The sequence below is a fragment of the Chrysochloris asiatica genome, unplaced genomic scaffold (assembly GCF_000296735.1).
Source record: "Chrysochloris asiatica unplaced genomic scaffold, ChrAsi1.0 scaffold00340, whole genome shotgun sequence".
Lineage (NCBI taxonomy): Eukaryota > Metazoa > Chordata > Mammalia > Afrosoricida > Chrysochloridae > Chrysochloris > Chrysochloris asiatica.
In genome coordinates, this window is record NW_006408858.1 from 590,272 (window position 1) to 602,981 (window position 12,710).

Genomic DNA, 12,710 nt, shown 5'->3' on the forward strand with positions numbered 1-12,710 from the left:
TCAAAAAATAAAGTCTTGACAATTTTAATCTTTTCTCTGTTTTTCATGATGTTATTTATTGGTTCAGTGGTGAAGACTTACTTTCTTTATATTTCAGTACAACCAATACAGAAGGCTTTCGTCTTTGATCTTTATCAGTAAGTATTTTAAGTTCTCTTCACTTTTAGCAAGCAAGGTTGTGCCATCTGCATATCACAGGTTTTTAATCAATCTTCCTCCAATCCTGATGCCACATTCTTCTTCATATAATCTAGTTTCCCGAATTATGTCCTCAATGTACAGACTGAATAAGTATAGTGAAAGAATACAACCCTAATGCACAGCTTTCCTGATTTTTAAACCATTCAGTGTCCCCTTGTTCTGTTCAAACGACTGCATCTTGGTGTCAGTACAGGTTCCTCATGAGCACAATTAAGTGTTCTGGAATACTCATTCTCCACAATGCTGTCCATAGTTTGCTTTGATCCACACAGTTGAAAGCCACTGCAGAGTCAATAAAGCACAGGTAAACATCTTTCTAGTATTTTCTGCTTTAAGCCAAGGTCCAGCTAATGTCATAAATGATATCCCTTGTTCCAAGTCCTTGTCTGAATCTGGTTAGAACCTCTAGCAGTTCCCTGTCAATGTGCTGTTGCAGCCATTTTTAAATTATCTTTAGCAAAATTTTACTTGCATGTGATATTGTCCAATGATTTCCGCATTCCATTGGGTCACCTCTCATTGTTATTGTTGTTCAGATCTGTCGAGTCAGTTCTGACTCATAGAGACCCTGCATAGGGTTTCTGAGGAGCAGGTGGTGGTTTGAATTGCTACTTTGCAGTTCAAATTGATCTTGCGGTCTAGTGCTTATCATATAGCACAACACCAGGATACCATACCTCTCTTTGGATGGGCACAAATATGGATCTCTTCCAATCATTTGACCATGTGGCTGGCTGTCTTCCAAATTTCTTGGTATAGATGAGTGAATGCCTCCAGCGATGCATCAGCTTGTTGAAATATTTCAATTTGTATTCCATCAATTCCTGGAGGCTTGTTCCTTGTCAACACCTTCAGTGTACTTTAGACTTCTTTCAGTATCATTGGCTCTTGATCATATGCTAACTCTTGGAATGGTTGAACATCAACCATTTCTTTTTGGTGCCGTGATTCTGTGACTTTTTTTTTAAAATTATGAATGCATTGTTAGTTGTTGTTTTTTCCCAGCAAAATTAACCCTCTCGAGTAAATACAGAAATCCTAGACATTAGGAGTGGTTCTTTTTCTAGCTCCTATTTCCTCTCCCAGATGCTTTCATCTCTCTGAACATCCACTGTCTTTTGAACCTCTTGGCATTTTGTTTTTTCTAGGCCTCCCAAGTATTGTTTAAGTATTCAGTTGCAGCCTTTTACACTGGCAACCTCTTGTAGGCAAGAGACAGGAACTTATTTACAGTTCTGTTGGTTTCTGGACCATATAAAGAATTTTGTATGAAGGCTTTGGCTGCTTGTTGCCTTGAATCTCTCAGATTTTGGTCCTTGAGCCTTAGAGCTGGCAGACTGCACTTTTTGTACTTTTGCTTTCTTGGAATCACTTCCTTTTCCATGCTCTTCATTTTTCTTTTGCAAATTAACTTCTTTCAACTTTCCTGGTAATTGTTTTATACTGGTTTGGGGAGCTTCTAGAATAGCATCTGGAAGGAGTTTTCTTTTCTTTTGTTCGATGAACAGCTCCTTGCCGTAGATTCTTCTTCTCCTTCAGGAGACTTTTATCCCTGCATGCGGTCTCCTGCAAATGCCGCTCCTTTTTTTGCACTTCTGCTTGGGCACTGTTCAGAGTCAGCTTTTCCTGGGCCTCATCTTCAAACTCTTGTCCCCTTCCTCTTTTGCCTCTACCAGCTTGCGGCTACTGGGCTGTCCAGCAGCAGGCGGTGCTCCGCCTCTTCCTCTAAGCTGGCCTTCGTCCACCATCGCCTCCGCTAACACTTGGGTGTGAGACGCGTGTTGCTTAAGGTGTACCACAGCTACTGCAACGCAGGGCCAACTGACCTCTGACCCAGAGTCCTCCTTCAATCTTCTTTTGATACTTATATTTTGCCCATAGAATCCTTCAATATTGCAAGTTGCGGCTTCTTCAGTTCCCTCAGTATGAGAAATGCTGAGTGTGTTCTTCCCTTTTGGTTTCTAACTCCAAGTCTTCGCACATTTCATTATATTTGATTTTGTCTTCACAAGCTGCTCTTTGAGATTTTCTGTTCAGTTCTTTGACTTCCTCATTTCCTCATTTGCTTTAGCATCTCTTCCCTGGAGAGCAAGTTTCAGAGTCTCTTCTAACATCCATTTTGGTCTTTTGTTTCTTGTCTTCTTAATGACCTTTTGCTTTCTTCCTGTATGATAATCTTGATGTCATCCCCCAAGTTTTCTGATTTCTGGTCATTACTGTCTAATGCATCAAATGTGTTCTTGAGATTATCTCTAAATTCAGATGGGATATGTTCAAGCTCATATTTTGGCTTTCACTGACTTGTTTTGATTTTCTTCAGCAGCAGCCTGAACTTGTAAATGAGCAATTGATGGTCTGTTCCACAGTCTATCCCTGGCCTTGTTTTAACTGGAGCTTTTCCACCATCTCTTTCCACAGATATAGTCTATTTGATTTCTGTGTATTCTATCTGGTGAGGTTCATGTGTATAATCTGGTGGTATTTGTTGTTTAAAAAAGGTATTTGCAAGACAGAAGTCATTGATCTCGTAAAATTCTATCATGTATGCGATCTCCAGCATCATTTCTATCACCAAGGACATATTTTCCAACTACAGATCCTTCCTCTTTGTCTTCAATTGCAAGTAACTATCAATATATCTTGACTGCATATTTGATCAATTTCAGACTGAAGATGTTGGTAGAATTCCTCAATTTCATTATCAATTGCTTTAATGGTTGTTGCACAAATTTAAAAAATAGTGGTGTTAACTGGTCTGCCTTGTAGGTGTATAGATATTATCCTATTATGGACAACGTTGTACTTCAAGATCTTGAAATGTTCTTCCTGATGATGAATGCAATACCATTCTCTTCAATTTCTCACTCCTGGCATAGTAAGCCATGTAACTGTCAGATTCAAAATGGCCAATACCAATCTATTTCAGCTCACTAATGTCTAGGATATAGATATTTATATGTTCCATTTCATTTCTGACAACTTCCAATTTGCCTAGATTCATATTTCATAGATTCCATGTTCTGATTATTAATGGATGTTTGCAGCTATGTCTCCTCATTCTGAGTTGTGCTCCATCATCAATAAAGATTTTGAAAGCTTTTTGTATCATCATGACCAACTGTACTTTAGAAGATGCAGCTATTGCCCAGTTATATTATGAGTGCCTTCCAACGTGAGGGGCTCATCTTCCAGCATTATATCTGACAATATTCATCGTGTTTCAAGATTCAGTGTTAAGGTGCTATTTGACTGCTATTCAAATAGCAATATTCCACTGCTATTCATACGGTTTTTAGTGGTTAAGCATTCAGAAATAGTCTACCTTTCATCCTACTCTTAGTCTGGAAGCTCAGCTGAAACTTTTTCACCATGGGTGAGCCTGCTGGTATTTAAAATACCAGTGGCATAGCTTTCAGTATCACAGCCACACACAAGCCACCACAGCCACAGTGGACATACTGACTGATGAGTTGTGGCCCTGCAGTCTTGGTGGGCCATTTATCTGAGAATGACAGTGCCATAAGAAACATGAAGCCCTAGGCTAGAAGACAGGACTCCTTCTCTACTGCCAAGTGGTAGCCCAGGATACAGACTCAAAGGAGGTGACTACCTAAATCTTGAGACAAATACTGATTACTGATAACTCTCTATGATAAGGAAGGAGACACTGCATTATCCAAACTGCTTAAGTGAAATCCCATCCTGTGAACTGTACCAAGAAAGTGCAAGACTATCCACCTCTGGCACAAAATACATGGTGGAAGAGAATTCCCATTCCATATGACAATTGCATCCTATGGAAACCCCAACCGCCGTTCCGTAGTCAGGCCCTTTCTCTCATTCCCCTTCACCTGGGATCAGGGTAGCAGGAACCAGTGAGTCTCTCTCATTCCCATTCATTCAGGGACAGGTCAGTGAGTAAGTTTCCCCTCTCTCTCTCACTTTCCTCACCCAGGGCCATATCAGCAGGCACCATGTCTCTCTCTCATTTCCCCTGCTCACCCAGGGCCAGGTCAGCATAGATAGGGTCCTCTCACTACCCTCTCACCTGGGGTCAGGTTAGTGGGCACAGGGTCTCTCTCTTCCCCTCAATTCAGGGCCAGGCCAGTGGGCACAGGGCATCTCTCTCCCCTTCACCTGGGGCCAGGTCAGCAGGCACAGGGTCTCTCTCGTCCTCTCACTCGGGCCAGGTCAGTGGGCACAGAGTCTCTCTCTCCCCCTCACTCGGGGCCAGGCCAGCAGACAGCAAGCCCCTCTCTGTGTCGTAGGTATGATAGCCCATTGGAACACCTCACACCCCAAGGAAAGGGCTACCTTTAATCTAACAGAAAAAAGGGTCTGTTTGTGTTCTCAGGAGAAACAAAGACGTTGCTCTCTCTATCCAGTGAGTCTCACTCAGCCTCCCACATGGCCATATACCCCCAAGTGCTTCCTTTTGGTCAGAATGGCCCCCACACACTCAGGTGTGGTACACCTCTTAGGAACCACGACCAAAGGCCAACCTGTTTGTGGCAAGAGGCTTCCACCACTCGTAAGCACAAATAACACACAATGTCAGGTGCCCCTGCCCCACGTTTGCCCACACTGGCTGCAATGAACAGACATACTTGTCACTTTCTTGTGAGATGTAGAGCCGGTTGGACAGACTGGACAGGAAGGCCTCCACGATCACTGGGTCCACTGTCAGGCCAGGTTTCAGGCACCTGCGACACCCACAGGATATTAAGAATCACAATCACCAGATTCTTGGTCCCTCTTTCTAGTCTTGCAATGCTAAACTGATCTAAATCTTTTTCCAGAAATTTGCAAGTCATTACATAGAATGAATTCAAAGAACTGCTGTAGGCTTTGCCTACTTGATAAATGTCTCAATTGAAAGCAAAACAAACAATAAAGAAACCCAAACCTGTTCATATCAATTCCAACTCACAGTGAACCCATGTGTTATAGAGTAGTTTTTTGTGGGTAGATGGGTAAATGGGTAGGAATAAGGAGTCAAGGTTAGAGTTGGAACTATAGTTAAATCTAGAATAAGTCTATGACTTTATTTTTATGGTTATGGTTAGGATTAGGGTTAGTGTTAGTGTTAAAGGAAGGGGTTGGGCTAAGACTAGGAGTAAGGCATGGAATAATTTTTAGGGTTGTTGCTCTTAAATGCCACAGAGTCAGTTCCTACTCATAGCAACCCTGTATAGGGTCTCTGAGGAGCCACTGGTGAGTTTGAACTGCTGACCTAGCCTACCTCATCACCTAAGTTAATATGTGTCTACTCTCATAAGGAAGAATAATCTTTCCTTCCCTCCCAACCCTAGAAACCATCAAAGACTTCTTCTTTTAGCAAAAAAACCTTTCCACAACTTTTTACAACAGTTGTCTCATATAATATTTGTCCTTTTGTGACTAATTTCACTCAGCATAATGCACTTCAGGTTCATCCATGTTCTGAGGTGTTTCTATGATTAATCATTTTTCAACATTGCAAAGTAGTACTCCATTGTGTGATTGTACTAACATTTGTTAACCATTCTTCTATTGATGGGCATTTAAGCTATCTACAACTTTTTTTTTTAATAAGGTTTTATTGTGATTTGAGTGAAAGTTTACAGGGCAGATTATCAGTTTTACATTCAATAAATCATATACTTTGTTTCATTACAATGATTATCATCCCCTCCATGTACCAGCAGTTAACAGTATTTCTCTCTATTCACTTTAGCTTTTTTTAAAAAAAAACAAACACTCAGGCATAATAATTAAAGCCACCAAAGGGCACATTCTGCAAGTCTGCCTCCTGGCTGCCAGTTCTCAGTCCCTCTCTTTCCATGAATCTAGCGTCCTCAGCTGCTCTCTCCATGTCCCCACCTCTGCCTCCACCTCTGGTGCAGATTCCTGCATTCTGCTTGTGCTCTTCTCCATTGATGGTCCTAGGGTCCTCTGTTCCTGGAATGTAAGATTAACTACTTGCCCGTTTTTGTTACAAAACTTCTACCTTTAAAATTGTGACAGTTACAATTAGTCATGATAACAATTACTCACTATTGAATCATAAGAATCTTATCCCTTTTAATCAGACCCATCTAGACGAGATGAAAACTATTCAATGGGGATTCTATCTTCCCACACACAGTCTTAAATTAACCTCCCTCTTGAAAACTTGTAAGCCAGTCATTTCGTGCCTTTATCGTCCCCTTATTTTATGTAACCAATGTCTAAGTTGCCCATCCCTATCTACCTTGTATACAGACAGAACAGCATTGATATTTGATGTAAAGATTCTTTCCCTCTCTGTTGGTATTTTGAGGTACTATATCCATGATTAAAGGTCAAGTTCATCAAATTGTAGCAATTTACCCTCTTTTTCCATCAAAAAAAAAAAAGAATAAAAAAAAAATTTTTTTTTTTAAATCGTCCTCTAGTCAAGTTCTGATTGTCAAGCCCTGAGCTAGGTCAAATGGGTACTATCTGCAAGTTTGGGTGTTCTTGTGCGTGTCCCCTTATTTCATATAAGCTAGATGCTTCACTCTAAGCTCTAGCCCTCTGTGGCTATGTCCTTGCCCATGGGCTCAGGGGTCCCCAGATCTCATCACACTTTGGACCAACCAGCCCTTTCTCTTCTCTCTCATCTTAAGGTCAACAAGAGTCTATGGACCGTGGTTGAACTCAGCCCATTTCTTCATTGCTGCCTTCCCCCCCTTCCACTCACTAGTAGACCAATGTGGTCACCAGCAAGCTTATATGCCTGCTCATGTGTTCCTTTTGAGTTTCAATCTTATAGGGGGGTTTGTCATAAAGGGACTTGATTGCTTGTCTTGATGGCTTCCCAGAGAACAACTTGCTTATTCTTGTAGTAACCAATCATACTGCCACTTTTGTTTTGGGTTTTCCCTGATGATCTTTCTTTGAAGATGTATCTCTTCTGTTGCTCTACCTGTTTCAGGCTGGTTTGCTTCTCCTTTCTAGTGGGAATGTCCCACCTCTGGTTGTACTTCTTCCAACACAGATTTGTTTGTTCTTCTGGCAGTCCATAGTACCTTTAATATTCTTCTCCAACATTATAACTCAAATGAATAAATTCTTCTATGGTCTTCCTTATGTCATATGTATATTTTACTGCAATACTAAGAGACCACAAAATGAGAAGGAATCAGCTTACTTTTCTTTTATCTCTTGTAATATAAAAAAGTCATGAAGGTCATACTCCAGGGAAACTCTCCTTACATATGATCAGCACTATGACCCTAATGAAGGTGGTTTCATTCCACCCTAATGCCCTTACAACTGATAGGCAGACTGCATCAGACCATATCACAGGAAATGACTACATCATTACATAACAGCCAAAGTACATAATTGTTGCTGTTGTTAAGTGCCATCGTGTCCATTTCAACTCACAGTGACCCTATATGATATTTCCAAGGAGCAGCTGGTGTGTTTGAACTGCTGACCTTGTGGTTCGCAATTCAGTGCTGATCCTACAGTGCCCCACCTGGCAGGAGTCTTAACTGCAAAACCTCTGAGAATCATAGCCCAGCCAAGCTGATGCATATTTGGGGGGTGGGGGTGAGGGGTGGGGTGAAGACACAATTCAATCCATGACACAGAGCATATGGGCAAAGATGCTAGAAGGTAGACATGGTAAGAGTCTGTAAAATTTCCACTAAGTTGAAGCTCAGAGTACAAATCTTCACAGGGTTCTGTTTTATTGTTCAGGATTCAACTCAAAGGTATTCCATTTGAAAAAGTACTTTCTGACCTCATCATTTTCTATTCCACACAACATGCTGTTTATTTTCTTCACAGCATTTATCTCAATCATCTTTTATAAAAAATATCTGTAGTGTCTCTGAATGGTGTAAATGGTTAAAGTGCTGAGTTGCTAACCAAATGATTGGAGGCTCAACAATTTGGTTTTGGAAGGATAGCCTGGTGATCTACTTTTGAAAATTCAGCCATTGAAAACAATGTGGAGAACAGTTCTACTCTGACACACATGGAGTCACAAAATGAACTTGAAGTCAACGGTAATTTATATCTGTGCTTATGTATTTTTGGGTTCAAAGCTTCATGAGCAGGAGTAGTGTTGGTCTTTAGTTCTGAATCTCCAGTTTTTAAAGTAGTGCCTACTACATGGAAGGTGCTCAATAAAACTTTTTTTTTGATGTTTTATTGTGAATTATGTGATAGTTTACATGGAGAACATTAGTTTTACATTCATCCTATAGTATATCATTTCATTGCTATGGTTACAATCCCCTCCATGCATCATCAACCATCCAAAGGGTATACACTACAAGCATGCCCCCCAGTCATCAGCACACTGCCCCTCTTCCTGTGTCTAAAGTTCCCAACTCAATAAAACTTTATTAAATAAATTGACCGACTGGATGAGAAGAGTGGACTAAGGTCTTGAAATTGCTCCCATAAGGAAAATAAAAAAACATTGTCACAGATCATCTGAGCATAGGTAGATGGATTTATTTCTGAGCTCTCAATTCTGTTCCACTGATTCATGTGTCTTTCATTGTACCACTATCAGGTTATGACTACTGTGGCTGTGTAGTAGGTTTTGAGATTTTTTTTTTAGTACTGCTTTGCTTATCTAAGGTCTCTGCTTCCCACATACATTTCGTGATTAGTTTTTCCATCTCTTTAAAGAATGATGCTAGAATTTAGATTGGGATTGCATTATATTGTTTTGGGTACCCTTGACATTTTCACAATACCAAGTCTTCCTATCCATGAACATGGTATATTCTTACATTTTGGTTTCTTATAGTGTTTTGTAGTTTTTTTGTTTTTTGTATAACGCTTTTGTTTCTCTAGTTAGAAGTATTTAACCTTTTGGATGGCTATTGTACATGGTATTGTTATGATTTCCTTTTCAGAGCTCTCTTTATTAGTGTAAATGAATACAACTGATTTTTTGAATGGTGATTCTGTATTCTGACACTTTGCTGAATCTTTCAATGAGTTCCTATAATTCCCCTGCTGAGTCTTTGGGATTTTCTATGTGTAGAAAATATCTACAAATAGAGAGACTGTTATTTCTCTTTGCCAATTTGAATGCCTTTTGTTTCCCTTTCTTGCTTTATAACTCTGGCTAAGAATTCCAGCACAATACTGAATAGAAGTGGTAACAATGGCCAACCTTGTCTGGTTCCTGTTCAAAAGGGGAATGCTTCCATTTTTTTCTCTTTGGCTGTTGGTTTTCAATATGCCCTTAATTACATTGAGAAATTTCCCTTCTATTTTATTGTGTTTTCTTGTTTTTTAATCAGGAATGGGTGCTGGGTTTTTTTCAAATGCCGTTTCCGAATCAATTGATATGGTCATTCTATTTTTTTTTTTTACCTTTGTCTTATTTATGTGGTGGATATGTTGATTGTTTTTCTAATATTGAACCATCCCTGCAAACCTGGTAGATATCCCACTTGGTCATGATGTATTAGTTTCTGATACATTGTAGGATTCTATTGGCAAGGATTTTGTTAAGAATTTTTGCATCTATGTTCATGAAGGACACTGATATATTATTTTATTTTTCAGTGATGACTTTGCCTCAGGAGTTTTCCTTCCTTTTCTATAACTTGGAATAGTTTGAATAGAATTGGTGCCAGCTCCTCTGTGAATTTTGGTAGAATCCACCAGTAAAGTCATCTGGGCCCAGACTTTTTTAGGTGGAAGTCTTTCAATGACTTGGTAAATTTCTTCTTTTATTATAAGTATGTTTACTACTTCAATCTGTGTTAATTTAGGCAGGTCATGTGTTTCTGGAAATAGGTCAATTTCTTCTAGATTTCAAATTTGTTGGCATACAATTCTCCATAGTATTTTGTTATTATCCTTTTAATTTCTATTGATTCTCTTAAACTGTCCTTTGAGCAATGTCTTTGCTGTGTCCTAAAAGTTTTAGTATGTTGTGTTTTTATTCTCATTTGATTCTAGGAATTTCATTTTTTAATTTCTTCTATTACCCAGTAGCTTTAAAGCAGAGTTATTTGATATCCATGCATTTAATTTTTATTGTTGATTTCTAATTTTATAGCATTGTGATATAAGAAAATGCTTTGCAATATTTTGATGTTTTAAAATTTATTGAGGATTGCTTTGTACCCTAACATATGGTCTATTCTACAGAATCCTCCATGAGCACTGGAAGAGAATGTATATTGTGAAGTTCTTGAGTTGAGTGTTCTTTATATGTTTATAGTCAACTTCGTTGTGTTGTTTAGTTCTTCTGTGTCTTGGTTGAATTGCTTTCTAGTTGTTTTATTCTTCATTGAAAATGGTGTATTAAAATCTCTTATTATAATTATGCTGTTGTTGTTGATAAGTGTTGTCGAGTCAGTTCTGACCCATAGCAACCCTGTACAGGGTTTCTGAGGAGCAGCTGGTGAGCTTGGATCACCGACCTTGCAGTTGAAACCAACTTTGCAGTCCAGCGCATTAACCCACAATGCCACATAAGAACTCCAATAAATATGTATGCTCCCAATAATTATAGAGTGGTCTATTTTCTTTCTTCAGTTCTATTTTGTTGTTGTTAAGTGTCATCGAGTCAGTTCTGACTCATAGTGACCCTGTATAGGGTTTCCAAGGAGCAACTGATGGGTTTGAACTGCCAATGTTGTGATTAGGAGCCCAGTGCTTACAATACAGCACCACACCAGGACTCCTCAGTTCTATTAGAGTTTGATTTATATATTTTGAGGCTCTTTCATTGTGAACATATATATTTATTATTATTATGTCCTCTTATTCAATTGATACCTTAATAATGATTCATGCTTCCTTTTCCCTTATGTTTTTTTTCCTTAATGTCTATTTTATCAGAGATTAATATCACTACTTTGCTAGTTTTTTATTTCCATTAGATTGATACATTTGTTTCTACCCTTTGATTTTTAGTCTATTTTTGTCTTTGTGTGTAAGGTGTGTCGCTTATAGACAGCATACTGAAGAATCTTGTTTGCTTATCCGTTCTGCAACTCTCTCTTGCCTATTGCATTTAATCCATTCACATTCAGTACAATTAACAATAGATATGAATTAATGTCATTTTGCTGTTTATTTGTGGTGTTGCTAGTTTTATTATCCCATATAAATCTCTGTACAGAGTTCATTTTGTGTGTGGATTTTCTTTTCTATTTCTTCATTGCTGTTGTTTTAATGCTTACTTATCTTCCTGATTTTCATTTTTTAATTTGATGTGAAGGTGTATTAATTTTGAGGTTACTCTGTAGTTTAAAACAATCTGTTTTATCCTGAAATTTACTTGATTTCCTCACCACTTGGAAGGTCTATATTTACACTATTCCCTTTTTCTTTATAGCCGACATCTAGTTCTCTATTTTCAGTCTTGTTGGTATATTTTACTTTGTATACTTGTATACCTGGATTGAGTTCTGGGTATTTCATGTATGTTCGCCTCAAGTTGTTGTCTGTTGTTGGTTCTCAGTCCAAAGGATATCCTTTAGTATTTTTTGTAAATTTGGTCTAGATATTAATTTATGTTTATCTGAGAACATCCCAATTTCGCTGTCTTATTTGAGGGATCACTTTGCTGGGTATATAATTCTTGGTTGGCAATTTTTTTTTCTTTCGGTTTGTCATCCCATTGCCTTCTTGCCTGCAAAGTTTCTGCTGAGACATCAAAGCTTAGTCTTATTAGTTCCCCTTTGTAGGTAATTTCATTTTTTCCTAAGCTGTTCTTAGGATTCTTTCCTGGTATTTGGTTTTTAAACGTTTCCTTATATATCTAGGTGGTTTTCCTTTGGGACCTACCCTGTTTGGAGTTTGTTCAACTTCTTAAATCTTCTTTTCTTCTATTCTTTCATGTCTGGGAAGTTTTCTTCCAATACCTCTTGGACAATATTCTCTATGGGGTTTTTTTGTTGTTGTTTTTTGTCTCTTCTTGTTCTGGAATGCCAATCACACATAAGTTTATTCCTCTTAGTAATGTTGCATGTAAATGTGTAAACGTTAGGCTTTCTTCAGATATTTTGTTCTTTTTTCTGATTGTTCCTCTAGTAGATGAATACTGAGATTTTTCTTCATGCTCAGTAATTCAGCTTTCAGTGTGTTATCTATTTCTAAAGTCTTAGTGTTAATCTTCTGACTTTTTAATTGTTGTTGTTATATGCTTCCCATTTTCTAAATTATCTAGTCAGTTTGTTCCCTGAATTTTTTACATTGTTTTGTATGTTTTTCTTGGTTTCATCTGTAGTTTTCTCGAATTTTCTCACAATCTGTTGAAATTGCCTAATTAACATTCTTTTAAACTGTTAGGTAGTTCCAAATACCATTTCTGGTGCTATATTTTCTGACTCTCCTTTTGGGTGACTTGTTTCCTATGACAGGTGCCCGACTACAGGTATAGCAGACGATGTGCAGGATGGGGTACCACTGGCTGCTGGACTGATGACAGGAGGGCTGACCCAGGCCCCCAGCTACCAGGAGGTCACAGGAACATGAAACAACTGCAGTCCCTACCTCTAAATTCCAGCATG

At 38.6% G+C, this 12,710-nt stretch overlaps 1 pseudogene; it reads right to left on the reverse strand.

Annotated features, from left to right (window-relative positions):
• Positions 1 to 1,264: 1,264 nt before the first annotated feature.
• Positions 1,265 to 1,949, reverse strand: LOC102842586 (annotated as a pseudogene).
• Positions 1,950 to 12,710: the final 10,761 nt, after the last annotated feature.